General features: G+C 38.1%; 1 long non-coding RNA gene across 2 annotated transcripts in view; it reads right to left on the bottom strand.

Moving 5' to 3' along the window:
- Positions 1-21,273, bottom strand: part of LOC133257379 (uncharacterized) — a 412,549-nt gene that overhangs the window by 190,085 nt on the left and 201,191 nt on the right. For both annotated transcript variants that reach the window (XR_009739525.1, XR_009739526.1), the window contains exon 3: positions 15,097-15,139. This is a non-coding gene — a long non-coding RNA (uncharacterized LOC133257379). The remainder of the gene's footprint in view (positions 1-15,096; positions 15,140-21,273) is intronic.

Raw genomic sequence — 21,273 nt, forward strand, 5'->3', positions numbered from 1 at the left:
CAGGAAGTCATGTTTAAAGAATTAAAGAAAAATATTAACAAATCAATGTTAACAAATGGAGTATCTCAACAACAAAAAATAGAAATTATTAAAAAATTAAAATTCTAGAATTGAAACAATATCTCAAATTTTAAAATTCACTAAAGGAACATAAAACTATATTTGATATGGCATAAGTAAGAATCCCTAAGCCTAAATACAGAGCACTAGAAATTAATCTGAAGAACTCAGTACAAAAAGATGAAAAATGAGCAGTCTCAGATATATGGAACCACAGGAAGCAAACCAACAGATGGACAATGAGAGTCACAGAATAAGCACAAAGAGTAGAAGGGGTTAAAAAAGTGACCCAATAATAACAAAAATATCCTAAATTTAATGAAAATTAATACTCTACAAATCTGAGAAGCTCAACAAAACTCAAGTAGGATAGACACAAGAGTCATACCTAGACATGCCATATTCAAATGATTGAAAGACAAGGAAAAAGAGAAATCTTGGAAGCAGCAAAAGATAAACAACTCATCACTTACAGATGAACATAAAGGATGAATAGCTGATTTCTCCTCCAAAACAATGGAGTTCAGAAGATATTAAAATGACATATTCAAAGAGCTAAAAAGGAAAAAAAAACTAGACATACTTTAGCTATACTTCAAGTTCTGTTTGCGAATAAAGCAATAGAGTCAATATTACAAAAAAGCAAGTTACACAGTTTTTTTTTTTAAGTTTTCTAGGGCACATAAAGGTTCAGTTCAGTTCAGTCGCTCAGTCGTTTCCAACCCTTTGCGACCCCATGAATCAAAGCACGCCAGGCCTCCCTGTCCATCACCAACTCCCGGAGTTCACTCAAACTCATGTCCATTGAGTCAGTGATGCCATCCAGCCATCTCATCCTCTGTCATCCCCTTCTCCTCCTGCCCCCAATCCCTCCCAGCATCAGGGTCTTTTCCAATGAGTCAACTCTTCCCAAGAGGTGGCCAAAGTATTGGAGTTTCAGCTTCAACATCAGTCCTTCCATTGAACACCTAGGACTGATCTCCTTTAAAATGGACTGGTTGGATCTCCTTGCAGTCCAAGGGGCTCTCAAGAGTCTTCTCCAACACCACAGTTCAAAAGCATCAATTCTTCAGCGCTCAGCTTCCTTCACAGTCCAACTCTCACATCCATACGTGACCACTGGAAAAACCATAGCCTTGACTAGATGGACCTTTGTTGGCAAAGTAATATCTCTGCTTTTCAATATGCTATCTAGGTTTTGGTCATAACTTTCCTTCCAAGGAGTAAGCGTCTTTTAATTTCATGGCTGCAATCACCATATGCAGTGATTTGGGAGCCCAAAAAAATAAAGTCTGACACTGTTTCCACTGTTTCCCTCTATTTCCCATGAAGTGATGGGACCGGATGCCATGATCTTCGTTTTCTGAATGTTGAGCTTTAAGCCAACTTTTTCACTCTCCTCTTTCACTTTCATCAAGAGGCTTTTTAGTTCCTCTTCACTTTCTGCCATAAGGGTGGTGTTGTGTGCATATTTGAGGTGATTGATATTTCTCCCGGCAATCTTGATTTCAGCTTGTGCTTCTTCCAGCCCAGAGTTTCTCATTATGTACTCTGCATAGAAGTTAAATAAGGAGGGTGACAATATACAGCCCTGATGTACTCCTTTTCCTATTTGGAACCAGTCTGTTGTTCCATGTCCAGTTCTAACTGTTGCTTCCTGACCTGCATATAGGTTTCTCAAGAGGCAGGTCAGGTGCTCTGGTATTCCCATCTCATTCAGAATTTTCCACAGTTTATTGTGATCCACACAGTCAAAGGCTTTGGCATAGTCAAGAAAGGTTATGTTACCCTATACTATAGTGTATTAAGCATGTAATAGCATTATGTCCCAAAATATACATACCTTAATTAAAAAATACTTTATTGCTAAAAATGTTAACCATTATCTGAATCATCAGCAAGTCAATTTTTTTTTTTTGCTAATGGAGTGTCTTACCTCCATATTGAAGGCTGTTGACTCGCCAGGGTAGTGGTTGCTGAAGGTTGAGATGGCTGTAGCAATTTCTTAAAATGAGACAAAATTGAAGTTTGCCACATCAATTGGCTCTTCTTTTCACAAACTATTTCTCTATAGCATATAATACTGTTTGATTACCTTTTACACACAGTAGAAATTTTTTCAAAATTGGATTCAATCATCTCAAACCCTGCCACTGTTTTATCAACTAAGTTTATATAATATTCTACATCCTTTGTTATCATTTCAACAATCTTCACAGCATCTTCACTTGGAATAGAGTCCATCTCCAGAAAACACTTTGTATATTCATCCATAAGAAGCAACTCCTTACTCATTCAAGTTTTATCATGAGATTGTAGCAATCCAGTCACATTTTCAGGCTTCACTTCTAATTCTAGTTTTCTTGTTATTTCTACTATTCATGCAGTTGTTTTCTCCACTGAGTTTTGAACCCCTTCAAGTCACCGACAACAGCTGGAAACTTCTTCCATATTCTTGATAATGTTTACACTCTGACCTCTCCCCATGAATAAAAAATGTTCTTAGCATATAAAATGATGAATCCTTTCCAGAAGGTTTTCAATTTACATAGCCCAGATTCATGAGAGGAACCACAATATATGGCAGTTATAGCTTTGTAAAATGCATTTCCTTAATAATAAGACCTGAAAGTTGAAATTACTCCTTGATCCATGGGCTACAGAATAGATGTGTTTGCAAGCATGAAAACGACATCGATCTCTTACAACTCCATCAGAGCTCTTGGGTGACCAGGTGCCATGTCAATGAACAGCAATATTCCAAAAGGAACCTCCTTTTGTTGGCAATAGGTCTCAACAGTGAGCTTAGAATATTCAGTAAACCATACTGTAAACAGATGTGCTGTCATCTAAGTTTTGTTGTTCCATTTATAGACCACAAGCAGAGTTAGATTTAGCATAATTCTTAAGGGCACTAGAAATTTCAGAATACTAAATCAGAACTGGTTTTGATGAAAGTCACCAGCTGCATTAGCCCCCAGTAAGAGAGTCAGGGGCTGAGGCTTTGAAGTCGGGCATTGACTTCTCTCTTGCTGTGACAGCTCTAGATGGTATCTTCTTCCACCATAAGGTTGTTTCATTTACAATGAAAATCTGCTGTTTAGCAGGGCCACTTTCATTCATTATGTTAGCTAGATCTTCTGGACAACTTGTTGCAGCTTCTACATCAGCACTTGATGCTTCACCTTACATTTTATGTTAACAAGACAGGTTCTTTCCTTAAACCTCATGAACCAACCTCTGCTAGTTTCAAACTTTTCTTCTGCAGGTTCCTCATCTCTTTCAGCCACATAGAACTGAAAACAGTTAGTGCCTTGCTCTGAATTAGGCTTTAGCTTAAGGGAATATTGCGGTTAGTTTGATCTTCTATCCAGACCATTAACATTTTCTCCATATCAGCAATAAGTCTTGTTCTTATCATTTGTGTATTCATTGGAATAGTACTTTCAATTTCCCATAAGAATTTTTCCTCATCAGTCATACCTTCCCTGTTTGGCAAGAGAGGCCTACCTTTTGCCTATCTTGGCTTTTAGACATTCTTTCCTCAGTTTAATCATTTCAAGATTTTGACTCAAAGTGAGAGACATACACCTGTTCTTTTCATTTGAACACTTAAAGGCCACCATAAGGTTATTAAATGACCTAATTTCAATAATGTTGTACCTCAACGTAGAGGCCTGAGGAGAGGCAGCAAGACAGGGAAACAACTGTCTGGTCAGTGGAGCAGTCGATAACAGAAAATATTTACTGATTATGTTCACCATCTTATGTTGGTATGGTTCATAGCTCCCAAAACAATTATAAAAGCAACATCACAGATCACTATAACAAATGTAATAATAATGAAAACATGTGAAATACTGTGAGAATTACCAAAATAGAACACAGAGACATGAAGTGAGAAAATGTTGCTGGGGAAAAAAGTATCAATAGACGTTCTCAAAACAGGGTTGCCACAAACCTTAAATTTGTAAAAAGCACAGTCTCTTCAAAATGTTCTGAAGAAAAGTCCAATAAAATGAAGTAGGCCTGTATATAAAGCACATGTTCTATATGCAACAAAATTATCATTCAAATATAAAGCTGAAATACATATATTCACAGATGTACAATGACTGAGAGAAAATTCATTTCTAGCAGACTTAAAGTCACCAAAAATACAAAAGGAAATCTTTCAAGCTGAAGGGAAGTGACACCAGAATGTAGCTCAAATCCAAAAGAAGAAATGAAGAGCACTGGAAATAGTAAATGTTTTGCTCTAGAAATGTATATTTTATCATTTTTTTCTCTTAAATTTTTCAAAGACAAAAGATTGAATAAGAGCAAAAAATAAAACTTTTTATGTTTATATGATAATGTATAGTTTTGTTATATAACAATATAGAAATATTAGCACAAAAAAAAGGAATGAAAGGAGCTATATTGGCACAGACATTCTGTATTTTACTGAAATTAAGTTAGTATCGGGCTTCCCTGATGGCTCAGATGATAAAGAATCTGTCAGCAATGCAGGAAATCTGGGTTAGATCCCTGGGTCTGGAAGATCCTCGGAAGAAACGAGTGGCAACCCACTCCAGTATTCTTGCCTGGAGAATCCCATGGACAGAGGAGCTTGGTGGGCTACATTCCATGGGGTTGCAGAGTCAGACATAAGTGAGCAACTAACACTTTCCCTTTTAAGTAAATATTATTTTGAAGAAGACTGAGATATGTTCAAAATATATATGTAATTCTAAGAGCAATCGCTAAGTGAATAATAATGTATGCTAAGAAAACATCATCTTTCAGTATCCTATCTTTTTGCCTTTTCGTACTGTTCATGGGGTTCTCAAGGCAAAAATACTGAAGTGGTTTGCCATTCTCTTCTCCAGTGGACCACATTTTGTCAGAACTCTCTACCATGACCCATCCTTCTTGGGTGGCCCTACATGGCATGGCTCATAGTTTCATTGAGTTAGAGAAGGCTGTGTTCCACGTGACCAGATTGGTTAGTTTCCTATGATTGTGGTTTTCAACCAGTCTGCTGCAGTCCATTGGGTCACAAAGAGTCAGACACAAGTGAGCAACTGAACTGAACTGAAAAAATCAACATAGGAATTAAAACAACAATTGTAAAATATTGGCTTTCAAAATACAGCAAACAATCCTGAGGAAAAAGAATAAAGCTGGAAACATAAACTTCCCGGACTTCAGACAATAATTCTAAGCTACAATAATCAAAATAGCATGGTATTGACACAAAAATAGACATGGATTAATGGCACACAATAAGAGAGCCCAGAATTAACCCATACACCTGAGATCAATTAATCTTCGACAACACAGTCAAGAATACACAACGGAGAAAAAAGAGCTTCTTAAGCAAGTGGCGTTGGGAAACCTGGACAGCCCACAAGTAAACCAAAGAAGTTAGAACTGTCCCTCACACAGTATACAAAAATAAACTCAAAATGGCTTTAAGACTTACATGTAAGATGTGACACCATAAAACTCCTAGAAGAGAACATAGGCAGAACATTCTCTGACATAAACCATACGGACGTTTTCTTAGGTCAGTCTCCCAAGAAAATAGAAATAAAAGCAAAAATATACAAGTGGGATCTAATCAAACTTACAAGCTTTTGCTCAACAGAAAAAACCATAAACAAAAGACAACCTATGGACTTGGAGAAAATATTTGCAAATGATGCAACTGACAAGGGTTTAATTTTCAAAATGCACACACAGCTCATACAGCTCAACTAAAAAACAAACAAACAACAGAATCAGAAAATGAGAAGACCTAAACAGACATTTCTCCAAAGAAGACATGTTCCACCAGGCACGTGTAAAGATGCTCAGCATTACTAATTATTAGAGAGCTGCAAATCAAAATTACAAAAGGTACTTCCTCACATCAGTCAGAATGGCCATCACTAAAAAGTTTACAAATAATAAATCCTGGAGAAGGTATGGAGAAAAGGGAACCATCCTACACTATTGGTGGGAATGTAATTTGGTGCAGCCACTATGAAAAACAGAGTATCAAGGTTTCTTCAAAAACTAAAAATAGGAGTACCGTACGATCCAGCAATTCCACTCCTGGGCATATATCTGGAGAAATTTTTAATTCAAAAAGATACATGCACCTCAGTATTCATAACAGCACTATTTACAACAGCCAAGAATGGAAGCAATCTAAACATCCATCAACAGATGAATCTATAAAGAAGGTGTGTCACACATATACAGTGGAATATTGGCCATAAAAAGAATGAAAGAATGCCATTCCAGCAACATGGGCGGACCCGCGAGTATCATACTAAGTGAAGTTAAGTCAGAGAAAGACAAATATCATACATTATCACCTAAATGTAGACTCTAAAATATGAAGCAAAGAATTTATTTACAAAACAGAAAATAGACTCACAAACATAGGAAACAACCTTACAGTTACCAAAAGGGAAAGGATAAATTAGGAGTTTGGGACTAACAGATACATTCTACCATATAGAAAATAAAAAACAAGGTCCCACTGTATAGCACAGGGAACTACATTCAAGATCATATAATAAATTATAATGGAAAAGAATTTTTTAAAAGATAGGAAAGAAAAAGGGGGAACAAAAAAGACAAATGATAAATATATAAACTCTAGAAGTAAAACCGAACATATATTAAATGTAAAGAGTCTATATAACTCCACTCAAATATGGAATGTCAGACTGGGTTAAATACCAAACCCACTAAATGCTGTCTATAAGGGATACATGTTAGATATAAATATACTGAAAATAAAATAATAGAAAAATAACATACAAACAGTGACCATAAAAAAGCTGGATGGCTATATTCACATCACACAAAATTAACTTCAGACAGGAAATATTAAAAAGGTGGACATTTGATAACAGTAAAAACATTATCAGTGATTAAAATAATTAAAATTATAAATGCATATGTGTGTGTATTAGTCACTCGGTTATGTCCAACTCTTTGGGACTCCATGGAATGTGTAGCCCATCAGGCTCCTCTGTCCATGGGGATTCTCTAGGCAAGAATACCGGAGTGGGTTGCCATGACTGAGATCTTCCCAACCCAGGTATTGAACCCAGGTCTCCTGCATTGCAGGAGGATTCTTTACCACCTGAGCCACCAGGGAACCCCAAGCACATATATACTGAACAATAAAGCTCCAAAATACATGAAGTAAAACCTGGCAGAATTGAAAGAAGAAACAGACAGTTTAATAATAATAGAGATTTCAACAGCCTATTCACAAAAACTGATAGAAAAACTACAAAGAAGTCAGCATGGACAGAGATGACCAAAATGATGCTATCAAACAACTTGTTGTAACCAACATCAATAGGACACCTCAACCAAACTCTGCAGAATGCACACTCTTTTCGAGCACACACAAAATGTTCTCCAGGACAGACCACTTGCTAAGCCATAAAGAATCCCTCAAGAGTTTAAATGACTGAAAGTATATGAAGTATAATCTCTGACCACTTGAAATTAAGTTGGCAACCCACAACAGAAGTAAACCTGAGACTACTCCAACATGTAGACATTAAATGACACACTTTAAGTTACTCATATATCAAAGGAGAAATCACAAAATAATCTGAATTTATTGAAATTATGAAAACATATTTATGTTTTCAGCTGAAGACTCTCAGGGTCTGAAATTTTAAATGCCTATATCATAAGAGAAAAACTCTCAAATCATCACCTAAGCTTCCGCCTTAGTAAATTATAAAAAGAAGGGCAAATAAAGTCACAGCAAGAAGTAAGAAATAATAAATATTAGAGTAAATTAAGGAAATAAAAAAGAAATACAATAGAGAAAATCATAAAACCAAAAATTGGTTAAAAAAAATAAAATTGGTAAACTCTTAGGTAAACTGACAAGCAATTAAAACAAAAATAACAAATTACCAAAAATAGTAATGAAACAGAACACCATTATCTTCTCTATAGAAATTAAGAAGTTTATAAGGAAATATTAGCTTAAATGAAAGCCAACAGATTAGACAAATCAGAATATATGGACAAATTCCTAAAAAGATACACATTACCAAATTCACTCAGAAAAATAAGAAAAAGAATATGAATAGATCTATAAAATGTAAGGAAATTGAAATAGTAATTTAAAACAATCTCACAGAGAAAATTTTAGGCATGAGTGGTTTAACTGATGAATTATACCAAATGTTTAAAGAAGAAATAATACCATTCCTTCACAAGTTCTTCCATTAAATGTAATGGAAGGAATACTTCTATAGTCATTATATAAGGCCAGTATTACCATGACAACATAAATTTACAAAGACCTCAAGAAAAGAATACTAAAGACCAATAGCCATCATGAATACACATGTATACACATCTTTAACAAAATATTAAATATTGAACTCAGCAGAAGTTAGTCAGGATTATACAACATGACCAAGTTCAATTCATACCAGGAATGAAAGATTGGTTAAATATCTGAAAATCAATTACTGTAATGTACCACATTAATGAAAGAAAGGACAAAATCCACATGAGAATACCAATAGATTCAAAAAGCTTGTGAAAAAAATTCAATACCCTTTTATAGTAGTTATTTCACTACAAACTAGGAATAGATGGTACCTTTCTTAAAACAAACAAAAAAGCTTAAAATCTAACATCATACTTAATGGTGAAAGACTAAATCCTTCCCATCAAAGATGAAGAAAAAGGCAAATAACCTCTGTTCTGTTCTCTTCATTTCTACTGAACATCGAGACTATAGCCAACATGTTCAGTTAAGAGGAAGATGGGGAGGAGAAGACAGAGAGGGAAGAGGGAGAACAAATAGAAGGAATTCAAATCAGAGGAAATAAAACTGTCTTCCTTTGCAGATGACATAACCCATAGGCTAAAGGATCCTAAGGAATGCCATTCTATGTGCTAAGTCACTTCAGTCATGTCCAATTCCGTGTGGCCCCATGGACTTCAGCCTGCCAAGCTACCCTGTCCGTGGGATTCTCCAGGCAAGAATACTGGAGTGGGTTGCCACTTCCTTCTCCAAGGAATCTTCCCAACTCAGAGATCAAATTGATGTCTCTTAAGTCTAATGGATTGGTAGGTGTGTTCTTTACCACTAGCAACAACTCAGATCAGTTCAGTTACTCAGTCATGTCCCATTCTTTGTGACCCCACGGACTGCAGCAGGCCAGGCCTCTCTGTCCATCACCAACTTCTGGGGGTTTACTCGAGCTCATGTCCATTGAGTCGGTGATGCCAATCAACCATCTTGTCCTCTGCTGTCCCCTTCTCTTCCTGCCTTCAATATTTCCCAGTATCAGGGTCTTTTCAAGTGAGTCAGCTCTTCACATCAGGTGGCCAAAGTATTGGAGTTTCAACTTCAACATCAGTCCTTTCAATGAACATTCAGGACTGATTTCGTTTAGGATGGACTGATTGGATCTCCTTGCAGTCCAAGGGACGGACTCTCAAGAGCATCAGTTCTTCGGTGCTCAGCTTTCTTTATAGTCCAACTCTCATATCCATACATGACTACTGGAAAAACCATGACTGGAAAATAACCTTGACTAGACAGATCTTTTTTGGCAAAGTAATGTCTCTGCTGTTTTAATATGCTGTCTAGATTGGTCATAACTTTTTTCCAAGGAGTAAGCGTCTTTTAATTTCATGGCTGCAATCACCATCTGTAGTGCTTTAGAGCCCAAGAAAATATTCTGCCACTGTTTCCACTGTTTCTCCATCTATTTGCCATGAAGTGATGGGACCAGATGCCATGATCTTTGTTTTCTGAATGTTGAGCTTTAAGCCAACTTCTTCACGCTCCTCTTCCACTTTCATCAAGAGGCTCTTTAGTTCTTCACTTTCTGCCCTAAGGGTGGTGTCATCTGCATATCTGAGGTTATTGATATTTTTCCCAGCAATCTTGATTCCAGCTTGTGCTTCATCCAGCCCAGTGTTTCTCATGATGTACTCTGCCTAAAAGTTAAATAAACAGGATGACAATATACAGCCTTGACATACTCCTTTTTCTATTTGGAACCAGTTTGTTGTTCCATGTCAAGTTCTAACTGTTCCTTCCTGACCTGCATACAGATTTCTCAAGAGGCAGGTCAGGTGGTCTGGTATTCCCATCTCTTTCAGAATTTTCCACAATTTATTGTGATCCACACAGTCAAAGGCTTTGGCATAGTCAATAAAGCAGAAAGAGATGTTTTTCTGGAACTCTCTTGCTTTTTCAATGATCCAGTGGCTGTTGGCAATTTGATCTCTGTTTCCTCTGCCTTTTCTAAAACCAGCTTGAACATCTGGAAGTTCACAGTTCATGTATTGTTGAAGCTTGGCTTGGAGAATATTGAGAATTACTTTGCTAGTGTGTGAGATGAGTGCAATTGTGCAGTAGTTTGAGCATCTTTTGACATTGCCTTTCTTAGGGATTGGAATTAAAACTGACCTTTTCCAGCCTGTGGCCACTGCTGAGTTTTCCAAATTTGCTGGCATATTGAGTCCAACACTTTCACGGCATCATCTTTTAGGATTTGAAATAGCTCAACTGGAATTCCATCACCTCAACTAGCTTTGTTCATAGTGATGCTTCCTAAGGCCCACGTGACTTCACATTCCAGGATGTCTGGCTCTAGGTGAGTGATCACGCCACCGTGATTATCTGGGTCATGAAGATCTTTTTTGTATAGTTATTTTGTGTATTCTTGCCACCTCTTCTTAATATCTTCTGCTTCTGTTAGGTCCATACCATTTCTGTCCTTTATCGAGCCCATCTTTGCATGAAACGTTCCCTTGGTATCTCTAATTTTCTTGGAGAGATCTCTAGTCTTTCCCATTCTGTTGTTTTCCTCTATTTCTTTGCACTTATCGCTGAGGCAGGCTTTCTTATCTCTCCTTGCTATTCTTTGGAACTCTGCATTCAAATGGTTATATCTTTCCTTTTCTCCTTTGCTTTTCACTTCTCTTCTTTTCACAGCAATTTGTAAGGCCTTCTCAGAAAGCCATTTTGCTTTTTTGCATTTCTTTTTCTTGGGGATGGTCATTCAGGTATGACCATTCAGGTATGACCTAAATCAAATCCCTTATGATTATACAGTAGAAGTGAGAAATAAATTTAAGGGATTAGATCTGATAGACAGAGTGCCTGATGAACTATGGACAGAGGTTTGTGACATTGTACAGGAGACTGAGAACAAGACCATCCCCAAGAAAAAGAAATGCAAAAAAAAAGCAACACCTGGGGAAACCCAAATAAATAAACTTAGCAAGGTCATAAGATATAAGATATCTTATATCAAGATATAAGATATAAAATCAATTGAATTCTATATTCTGCTGCTGCTAAGTCGCTTCAGTCATGTCCAACTTTGTGCGATCCCATAGACAACAGCCCACCAGGCTCCCCCATCCCTTGGGATTGTCCAAGCAAGAACAATGGAGTGGGTTGCCATTTCCTTCTCCAGTGCATGACAGTGAAAAGTGAAAGTGAAGTTGCTCAGTCGTGTATGACTCAGCGACACCATGGACTGCAACCTACCAGGCTCCTCCATCCATGGAACTTTCCAGGCAAGAGTACTGGAGAGTACTGGAGTGGGTTGCCATTGCCTTGTCCTAGCAGTGAGCGATTAAAAAATAAAATCATGAAAACAATTCGACGGCTTCCCTGGTGGCTCAGTGGTAAAGAATCCACCTACCAATGCAAAAGACTGACCCAGGAATTTCCCACATGCCATAGAGCAACTGAATTGTGGATCACAACTATTAAGCCTGTGTTCTAGAACCTGGGAACCACAAACTGAACCCATATGTGGCAACTGCTGCAGCCAGTGTGCTCTAGCGCCAGTGCTCCTCAACAAGAGAAGCCACTGCAATGAGAACCCTGCTCACAACTAGAGAGCAGCCCCCACTCACCAGTAGAGAAGAGCCCGTGCAGCCGCAAAGACAGAACACAAGCAAAGAAATAATACGTAAATTAAAGAAAAAGAAAACCATTCTACACAGAGTATCATCAAGAATAATAATATACATTGGGGAAAAAATCTAACACCAGGATGTATATGATTTTATGTGAATACCACAAAACATTGCTGGAACATATTCTAAGTAAGGACACATGCCATGTTTATGAACTAAAATACTTCTCCCCAAATTGAAGCAGCTTTCCCCCAAAACTGATCTATAAATTTAACAAAATCCTTGTCCAAATCCCTCCAAGATTCATTTATAGAAAACATCAAGCTAAATCAAATGCAAAGACTTAGAATAGCCACAACAATTATTGAAAAAAAAAAGAGCAAACTTTAAGGGCTTACACTACTACCTTTCACATTTTACTATAAAGCAACATTAAAGAAGATAATATGGTATTGGCACAAGAATAAGCACATAGATCAATGAAACTGAAGAGTCCAAAAGTGAATCTTCAAGTTTATGGTCAATTTTTTTGACAAAGGCAATTCAATTATCTTTTAAATGAATGATACTGGTATAAATAGACAGCCATATGCTAAAGGATGAATTTAGATGCTTAACAAAATGCATTCAGTATCAGTCACTGACCTAACTGTACAAGATAAAACTATTAAAATTCTCCAAAAAGAACATAAAATTTCAAGATTTAGGGTCAGACAAAGAGATATCAGATATAAAACCAAAGGCAAATGACGTAAATATGCATGTGTATATATTTAAATATATACATATATATACATGTAAGGTAATAATTTATAATATGTAATATTATATATTTATGATTACTTCATTAGATAGCTAATATAATTCATTATTTTATTACATAAGTAAATATATAAGTATGTTATATAACTATATATGATAAATTATATTTCATTAAAATGAGAAACATTAACACTTCAAAAGACACCATTAAGAAAAAGAAATGGCAAGAAAGACACAAACTGGGAGACTATATTTGGAAAATACATATCTGATAAAAGACTTCCATCTGTAATATGAATTATGTAATATAGTATATAATTTAATAATAGCATAATATTGTATAACTGAAAAATAAGAAAAGTGATCTAAAATTGATAAAAATTTGTACTTGACATATCAGAGATCACAGGCAAAGGGCTAACAAATACATTAAAAGTTGCTACACATTCATTAAGAACTAAGTTAAATCTGAGATGGTAGGATGGCATCACTGACTCAATGGACATAAATTTGAGCAAACTCTGGGAGATACTAAAGGACAGGAAAGTCTGGTGAGCTGCAGTCCCTGGGGTTGCACAGAGCTGGGAATGACTGAGCAACTGAACAACAAGTTAAATCTAAAATGAAATACCACTGCTGCTGCTGCTAAGTCGCTTCAGTCGTGTCCGACTCTGTGCGACCCCATAGACGGCAGCCCACCAGGCTCCCCCGTCCCTGGGATTCTCCAGGCAAGAACACTGGAGTGGGTTGCCATTTCCTTCTCCAATGCACGAAAGTGAAAAGTGAAAGTGAAGTCGCTTAGTTGTGCCCGACTCTTCGCGACCTCATGGACTGCAGCCTACCAGGCTCCTCCGTCCATGGGATTTTCCAGGCAAGAATACTGGAGTGGGGTGCCATTGCCTTCTCTGAAATACCACTACATACCTATAAAAATGACTATAATCAAAAATTCTGACCATACTAAGTTTTAGAAAAGTTGTAGAGAATCTATGACCCTCACACATTGCTGGTAGAAACATAAACTCCTATAGCGGAGTTGGAAATCAGTTGGGAAATTTCTTAAAAAAGTGAAACAAACTTATCACATGACCCAGCAATTCTACTCTTAATAATCTACCACAGCAAAATGAAAAGATGCCTAAAATGATTTTATACACATGTTCATAGAAGCATTTTTATAATGGCCATAAACTGAACAATCCAAGTATCCATCAAATGTTAGATAATATAATGAAATATAGTATATAGCCATACAATAAACTATTTAGTAAATAAAGGGATGAAATACTGATATATATTGTGTCACACATAAACCTTCAAAGCATTACACTAAATGAAAGAGGCCAGACACCAAAGACTATAAATGGTAGGGTTTCATTTATATGAAGTGTCTAAAAAAGGTAACTTTTTATAGAGACAGAAAGCAGATCAATTTTTGCCTCTGACAGGGATACTCTTTGCAGTGGAGAAGGACTGCAAATGAGCTCATGGGGGATTTTTTAGAGTGATGAGATGCTATACAACTGGATCATAGTGACAGTTGCACAACTCCACAAATTCAACAAATATCACTGATTTGTAAACTTACAAAAAATGAACAAGAGCAGTGGTTTCTGCCCTCAAACTCTACCATTAACCCATTTTGATGAAGGCAGAATGATGTACCCAGATGCAATCTTTCACAAAGGCAAAGAGCTACATTTTTTAAAGAATATCACTAACACTGTGTGGAGTTTAAATTCCATATTGAAAGTGACAAAGCAGCATGTACAAATCCAGTCAACATTATTTGAAGCCATGCAAATAAGAGCTTTATAGATGCCTCTAAATATTTAAGTAGCATGCCACTTTTTTCTGAAAGGATACAAGGTCATAGAAGGTAGCTACACTTTGAAGCTTGGTTAGCTCATTTTAGCATCATTCTTTGAGAACCAAATGAATGGCAAGGACTATGGACATTCTAAGGATTTGAACATGACCAAATTCAGCCTCCTTTACAAGTCCTGTTCTACTTAACACTTCTTATGGACCTTGGGCAAAATACCTGACCCATCTGAGTACCAGTTCCCCTTCTTGTAAAACAGGAAATCAATGATAAAAACACGTGAACTGTACAGAAGGCACCTAGGAAACATTTCAGGCTAACAACACTTCTAAACTAAGTGATAAGTGGAGGAAGTATATGCTTGTGGTTTTAATAATTGTGGGGTTTTCAGGGAGTTGCAACTAAATGCTGGCTTCATTACAGGGATTTAGAAAAAGTAACAGATGTTCTTTGAATAGAAACCTGCTGAGATAAGCCATCCAAAGTGTCCAACCACGTAAATGAAATGAGTCATGATTGACATTATTTCTTACCTGTGGAGTTTCACTGATGCTTTCCAAATTTGGAGCCTTGTTTCTGGAAAAAAAAAAAAAAACACAATAGAATGTCAATGTGCTATTCTTCACAAAGCTGTCTGGGCTTCCTGGAAATTCTTGAGATCTAAAGCTCCCAGGTTGGGAATTAGAACATTAAGGAGGAACTTCAGTGACCTTGGAAGTGAGATATCCTAGGAAATATAGAGAGACAGATACCTGGCAATTCAGTCAAAGCACAGTGCGAAATCCTGAGACACTGGTGCTCGCTAAAACTCAACTGAACAAATATTTGTGAAGCTTAAAATGTGCCTAAAGCTATTCAAGGTTCTGAAGATACAGAGTCAAAAATAAGACCCAGTCCCTCCTGCCTTTAAGAAGCTCACAGATATGTAAGAGAAATCAGTCTAGTTCAGTTCAATAGCTCAGCCATGTCCAACATTTTGAAGCCCCATGGACTGCAGCACACCAGACCTCCCTGTCCAACTCCCAGGGGTTTACTCAAACTCATGTCCATTGAGCCGGTGATGCCATCCAACCATCTCATTCTCTGTTGTCCCCTTCTCCTCCCGCCTTCAATCTTTCCCAGCATCAGGGTTGTTCCAAATGAGTCAGTTCTTTACATCAGGTGGCCAAAGTATTGGAGTTTTAGCTTCAACATCAGTCCTTCCAGTGAATATTCAGGACTGATTTCCTTTAGGATGGATTGGTTGGAACTCCTTGCAGTCCAAAGGACTCTGAAGAGTCTTCTCCAACACCACAGTTCAAAGGCATCAATTCTTCGGTGCTCAGCTTTCCTTATAGTCCAACTCTCACATCCATACATGACTACTGGAAAAACCATAGCCTTGACTAGATGGACCATTGTTGGCAAAGTAATGTCTCTGCTTTTTAACATGCCATCTAGGTTGGTCATAGGTTTTCTTCCAAGGAGAAAGCATCTTTTAATTTGATGGCTGCAGTCACCATCTGCAATGATTTTGGAGCCCCCCAAAAAATTAAGTCTGGCACTGTTTCCACTGTTTCCCCATCTATTTCCCATGAAATGATGGGACCAGATGCCATGATCTTCGTTTTCTGAATGTTGAATTTTAAGCCAACTTTTTCACTCCTCCTCTTTCACTTTCATCAAGAGGCTCTTTAGTTCTTCTTCGCTTTCTGCCATAAGGGTGGTGTCATCTGTATATTTGAGATTATTTATATTTCTCCCAACAATCTTGATTCCAGTTTATGTTTTATCCAGCCTGGCAATTCGCATGATGTACTCTGCATATAACTTAAATAAGCAGAGTGACAATATACAGCCTTATCATACTCCTTTCCCAATTTGTAACAAGTCTGTTGTTCCATGTCCAGTTGTAACTGTTGCTTTCTGACTTTCATACAGATTTCTCAAGAGGCAGCTTAGGTGGTTTGTATTCCCATCTCTTGAAGAATTTTCCACAGTTTGTGGTGATCCACACAGTCAAAGGCTTTGGCATAGTCAATAAAGCAGAAATAGATGCTTTACTGTAACTCTCTCACTTTTTCAATATTCCAATGGATGTTGGCAATTTGATCTCTGGTTCCTCTGCCTTTTCTAAAATCAGCTTGAACATCTGGAAGTTCATGGTTCACGTATTGTTGAAGTCTGGCTTGGGGAATTTTGAGCATTACTTTACTAGCGTGTGACAGAATGAAGCAGGGCAAAGGCTAACAGAGTTTTGCCAAGAGAACCCACTGGTCATAGCAAACAACCTCTTCCAACAACAAAAGAGAAGACTCTACACATGAATATCACCAGATGGTCAATATGGAAATCAGACTGATTATATTCTTTGCAGCCAAAGACGGAGAAGCTCTGTACAATCAGCAAAAATAAGACTGGGAGTTGACTGTGGCTCAGGTCATGAACTCCTTATTGCCAAATTCAGACTTAAATTGAAGAAAGTAGGGAAAACTACTAGACTATTCAGGTATTACCTAAATCAAATCCCTTACAATTATACAGTGGACGTGAGAAATAGATTCAAGGGATTAGATCTGATAGACAGAGTGCTTGATGAACTGTGGAAGGAGGTTTGTGACACTGTATAGGAGACGGTGATGCTTTCTAAAGCCCACTTGACTTCACATTCCAGGATGTCTGGCTCTAGGTCAGTGATCACACCATCGTGATTATCTGGGTCATAAAGATCTTTTTTATACAGTTCTTCTGTGTATTCTTGCCACCTCTTCTTAATATCTTCTGCTTCTGTTAGGTCCATACCATTTCTGTCCTTTATCGAGCCCATCTTTGCATGAAATGCTCCCTTGGTATCTCTAATCTTCCTGGAGAGATCTCTAGTCTTTCCCATTCTGTTGTTTTCCTCTATTTCTTTGCCTTGATCGCTGAGGCAGGCTTTCTTATCTCTCCTTGCTATTCTTTGGAACTCTGCATTCAAATGGGTATATCTTTCCTTTTCTCCTTTGCTTTTCACGTCTCTTCTTTTCACAGCTATTTGTAAGGCCTCCCCAGACAGCCATTTTGCTTTTTTGCATTTCTTTTTCTTGGGTATGGTCTTTATCCCTGTCTCCTGTACAATGTCACGAACCTCCGTCCATAGTTCACCAGGCACTCTGTCTATCAGATCTAGTCCCTTAAATCTATTTCTCACTTCCACTGTAAAATCATAAGGGATTTGATTTAGGTCATACCTGAATGGTCTAGTGGTTTTCCCTACTTCCTTCAATTTAAGTCTGAATTTTGTAATAAGGTGTTCATGATCTGAGGCACAGTAAACTCCCAGTCTTATTTTTGCTGACTGTATAGAGCTTCTCCATCTTTGGCTGCAAAGAATATAATAAATCTGATTTTGGTGTCGACCATCTGGTGATGTCCATGTGTAGAGTCTTCTCTTGTGTTATTGGAAGAGGGTGTTTGCTATGACCAGTGCGTTCTCTTGGGAAAACTCTATTAGCCTTTGCCCTGCTTCATTCCATATTCCAAGGCCAAATGTGCCTGTTACTCCAGGTGTTTCTTGACTTCCTACTTTTGCATTCCAGTCCCTTATAATGAAAAAGACATCTTTTTTGGGTGTTAGTTCTAAAAGTTCTTGTAGGTCCTCATAGAACCGTTCAACTTCAGCTTCTTCAGCATTACTGGTTGGGGCATAGACTTGGATTACTGTGATATTGAATGGTTTGCCTTGAAAATGAACAGAGATCATTCTGTCATTTTTGAGATTGCATCCAAGTACTGCATTTCGGACTCTTGTTGACCATGATAGCTACTCCATTTCTTCTAAGGGAATCCTGCCCACAGTAGTAGATATAATGGTCATCTGAGTTAAATTCATCCATTCCAGTCCATTTTAGTCCGCTGATTCCTAGAATGTTGACTTTCACTCTTGCCATCCAAGCATCACCACGAACAAAGCTAGTGGATGTGATAGATTCCATTTGAGCTATTTCAAATCCTGAAAGATAATGCTGTGAAAGTACTGCACTCAATATCCAGCAAATTTGGAAAACTCAGCAGTGGCCACAGGACTGGAAAAGGTCAGTTTTCATTCCAATCCCAAAGAAAGGCAATACCAAAGAATGCTCAAATGACTGCACAATTGCACTCATCTCACACACTAGTAAAGTAATGCTCAAAATTCTCCAAGCCAGGCTTCAGCAATACATGAATCGTGAACTTCCAGATGTTCAAGCTGGTTTTAGGAAAGGCAGAGGAACCAGAGATCAAATTGCCAACATCCACTGGATCATTGAAAAAGCAAGAGAGTTCCAGAAAAACATCTACTTCTGCTTTATTGACTATGCTAAAACCTTTGACTGTGTGGATCACCACAACTGTGGAAAATTTTTCAAGAGATGGGAATACCGGACCATCTGACCTGCCTCTTGAGAAACCTATATGCAGGTCAGGAAGCACAGTTAGAACTGCACATGGAAAAACAGACTCATTCCAAATAGGAAAAGGAGTATGTCAAGGCTGTATATTGTCACTCTGCTTATTTAACTTATATGCAGAGTACATCATGAGAAATGCTGGGCTGGACGAAGCACAAGCTGGAATCAAGATTGCCTGGAGAAATACCAATAACCTCAGATATGTAGATGACACCAACCTTATGGCCAAAAGCGAAGAGGAACTAAAAAGCCTCTTGATGAAAGTGAAAGAGGAGAGTGAAAAATTTGGCTTAAAGTTCAACATTCAGAAAACGAAGATCATGGCATCTGGTCCCATCACTTCATGGGAAATAGATGGGGAAACAGTGGAAACAGTGTCAGACTTTATTTTTGGGGGCTCCAAAATCACTGTAAATGGTGATTGCAGCCATGAAATTAAAAGACGCTTACTCCTAGGAAGGAATATTTATGACCCACCTAGACAGCATATTAAAAAACAGAGACATTGCTTTGCCAACAAAGGCCCATCTAGTCAAGGCTATGGTTTTTCCAGTGGTCATGTATGGATGTGAGAGTTGGACTGTGAAGAAAGCTGAGTGTCGAAGAATTGATGCTTTTGAACTGTGGCGCTGGAGAAGACTCTTGAGAGCCCCTTGGACTGCAAGGAGAGCCAACTTGTCCATTTAAAGGAGATCAGTCCTGGGTGTTCTTTGGAAGGACTGTTGCTAAAGCTTAAACTGCAATACTTTGGCCTCCTCATTCAAAGAGCTGACTCATTTGATAAAACTCTGATGCTGGGAGGGATTGGGGGCAGGAGGAGAAGGGGACAACAGAGGATGAGATGGCTGATGGCATCACCGATTCAATGGACATAAGTTTGAGTGAACTCCAGGAGTTGGTGATGGACAGGGAGGCCTGGCATGCTGCAGTTCATGGGGTCACAAACAGTCGGACACGACTGAGCGACTGAACTGAACAGGAGACAGGGATCAAGACCATCTCCAAGAAAAAGAAATGCATAAAAGCAAAATGGCTGTCTGGGGAGGCGTTGCAAATAGCTGTGAAAAGAAGAGAAGCCAAAAACAAAAGAGAAAGGGAAAGATATACTCATTTGAATGCAGAGTTCCAAAGAATAGCAAGGAAAGATAAGAAAGCCTTCCTCAGTGATTAGTGTAAAGAAATAGAGGGGAACAATAGAATGGGAAAGACTAGAGATCTCTCCAAGAAAATTAGAGATACCAAGGGAACATTTCATGCAAAGATAGGCAGAATAAAGGACAGAAATGGTATGGACCTAACAGAAGCAGAAGATATTAAGAAGAGGTGGCAAGAATACACAGAAGAACTATACAAAAAAGATCTTTATGACCCAGATGATCATGATGGCGTGATCACTGACCTAGAGCCAGACATCCTGGAATGTGAAGGCACATGGGCCTTAGGAAGCATCACTACGAACAAAGCTAGTTAAGGTGATGGAATTCCATTTGAGCTATTTCAAATCCTAAAAGACGATGCCGTGAAAGTGTTGGACTCAGTATGCCAGCAAATTTGGAAAACTCAGCAGTAGCCACAGGACTGGAAAAAGTCAGTTTTCATCACAATCTTAAAGAAAGTCCTTGGCAAAGAATGTAGGAGAGATAGATGTTAACAAGTAACTATATGTGTTAGAAATGTAATAATTGGAATATATACAAGGAAAGAATAAGCATTCTGTTTAGGCCACCCAACTTTACAAATCAAGCAATTGAAAAGGATTTTTACCCATCAAGAAAAATTACCAAAATCTTGAAATATGACAAAAACTGAGAGTAAACTTAACAATTCAGTTTCCAGAAAAAAAATTTTTTTTCTTTTTGTGGTATTAGTTTGGATTTTGGGGCTGAAAGTGCTAAAAATACAAATCCAAATTATTTTAAACAAAAGTGACAAGCGTTGAGACAATTAGAGTTTCTCTGGGCCTGAGAGAAGCAGAGGACTGCTGCTGCTGCTTCTGCTGCTGCTAAGTTGCTTCCGTCGTGTCCAACTCTGTGCGACCCCATAGACGGCAGCCCACCAGGCTCCCCCGTCCCCGGGATTCTCCAGGCAACAACACTGGAGTGGGTTGCCATTTCCTTCTCCAATGCAGGAAAGTGAAAAGTGAAAGGGAAGTCGCTCAGTTGTGTCCGACTCTTCGAGACCCCATGGACTGCAGCCCACCGGGCTCCTCTGTGCATGGAATTTTCCAGGCAAGAGTGCTGGAGTGGGGTGCCATTGCCTTCTCCAAGCAGATTACTGTGTAGTCTCAAATAACACCCAGAA

Source organism: Bos javanicus, chromosome 11 (assembly GCF_032452875.1).
Source record: "Bos javanicus breed banteng chromosome 11, ARS-OSU_banteng_1.0, whole genome shotgun sequence".
Taxonomy (NCBI): Eukaryota; Metazoa; Chordata; class Mammalia; order Artiodactyla; family Bovidae; genus Bos; species Bos javanicus.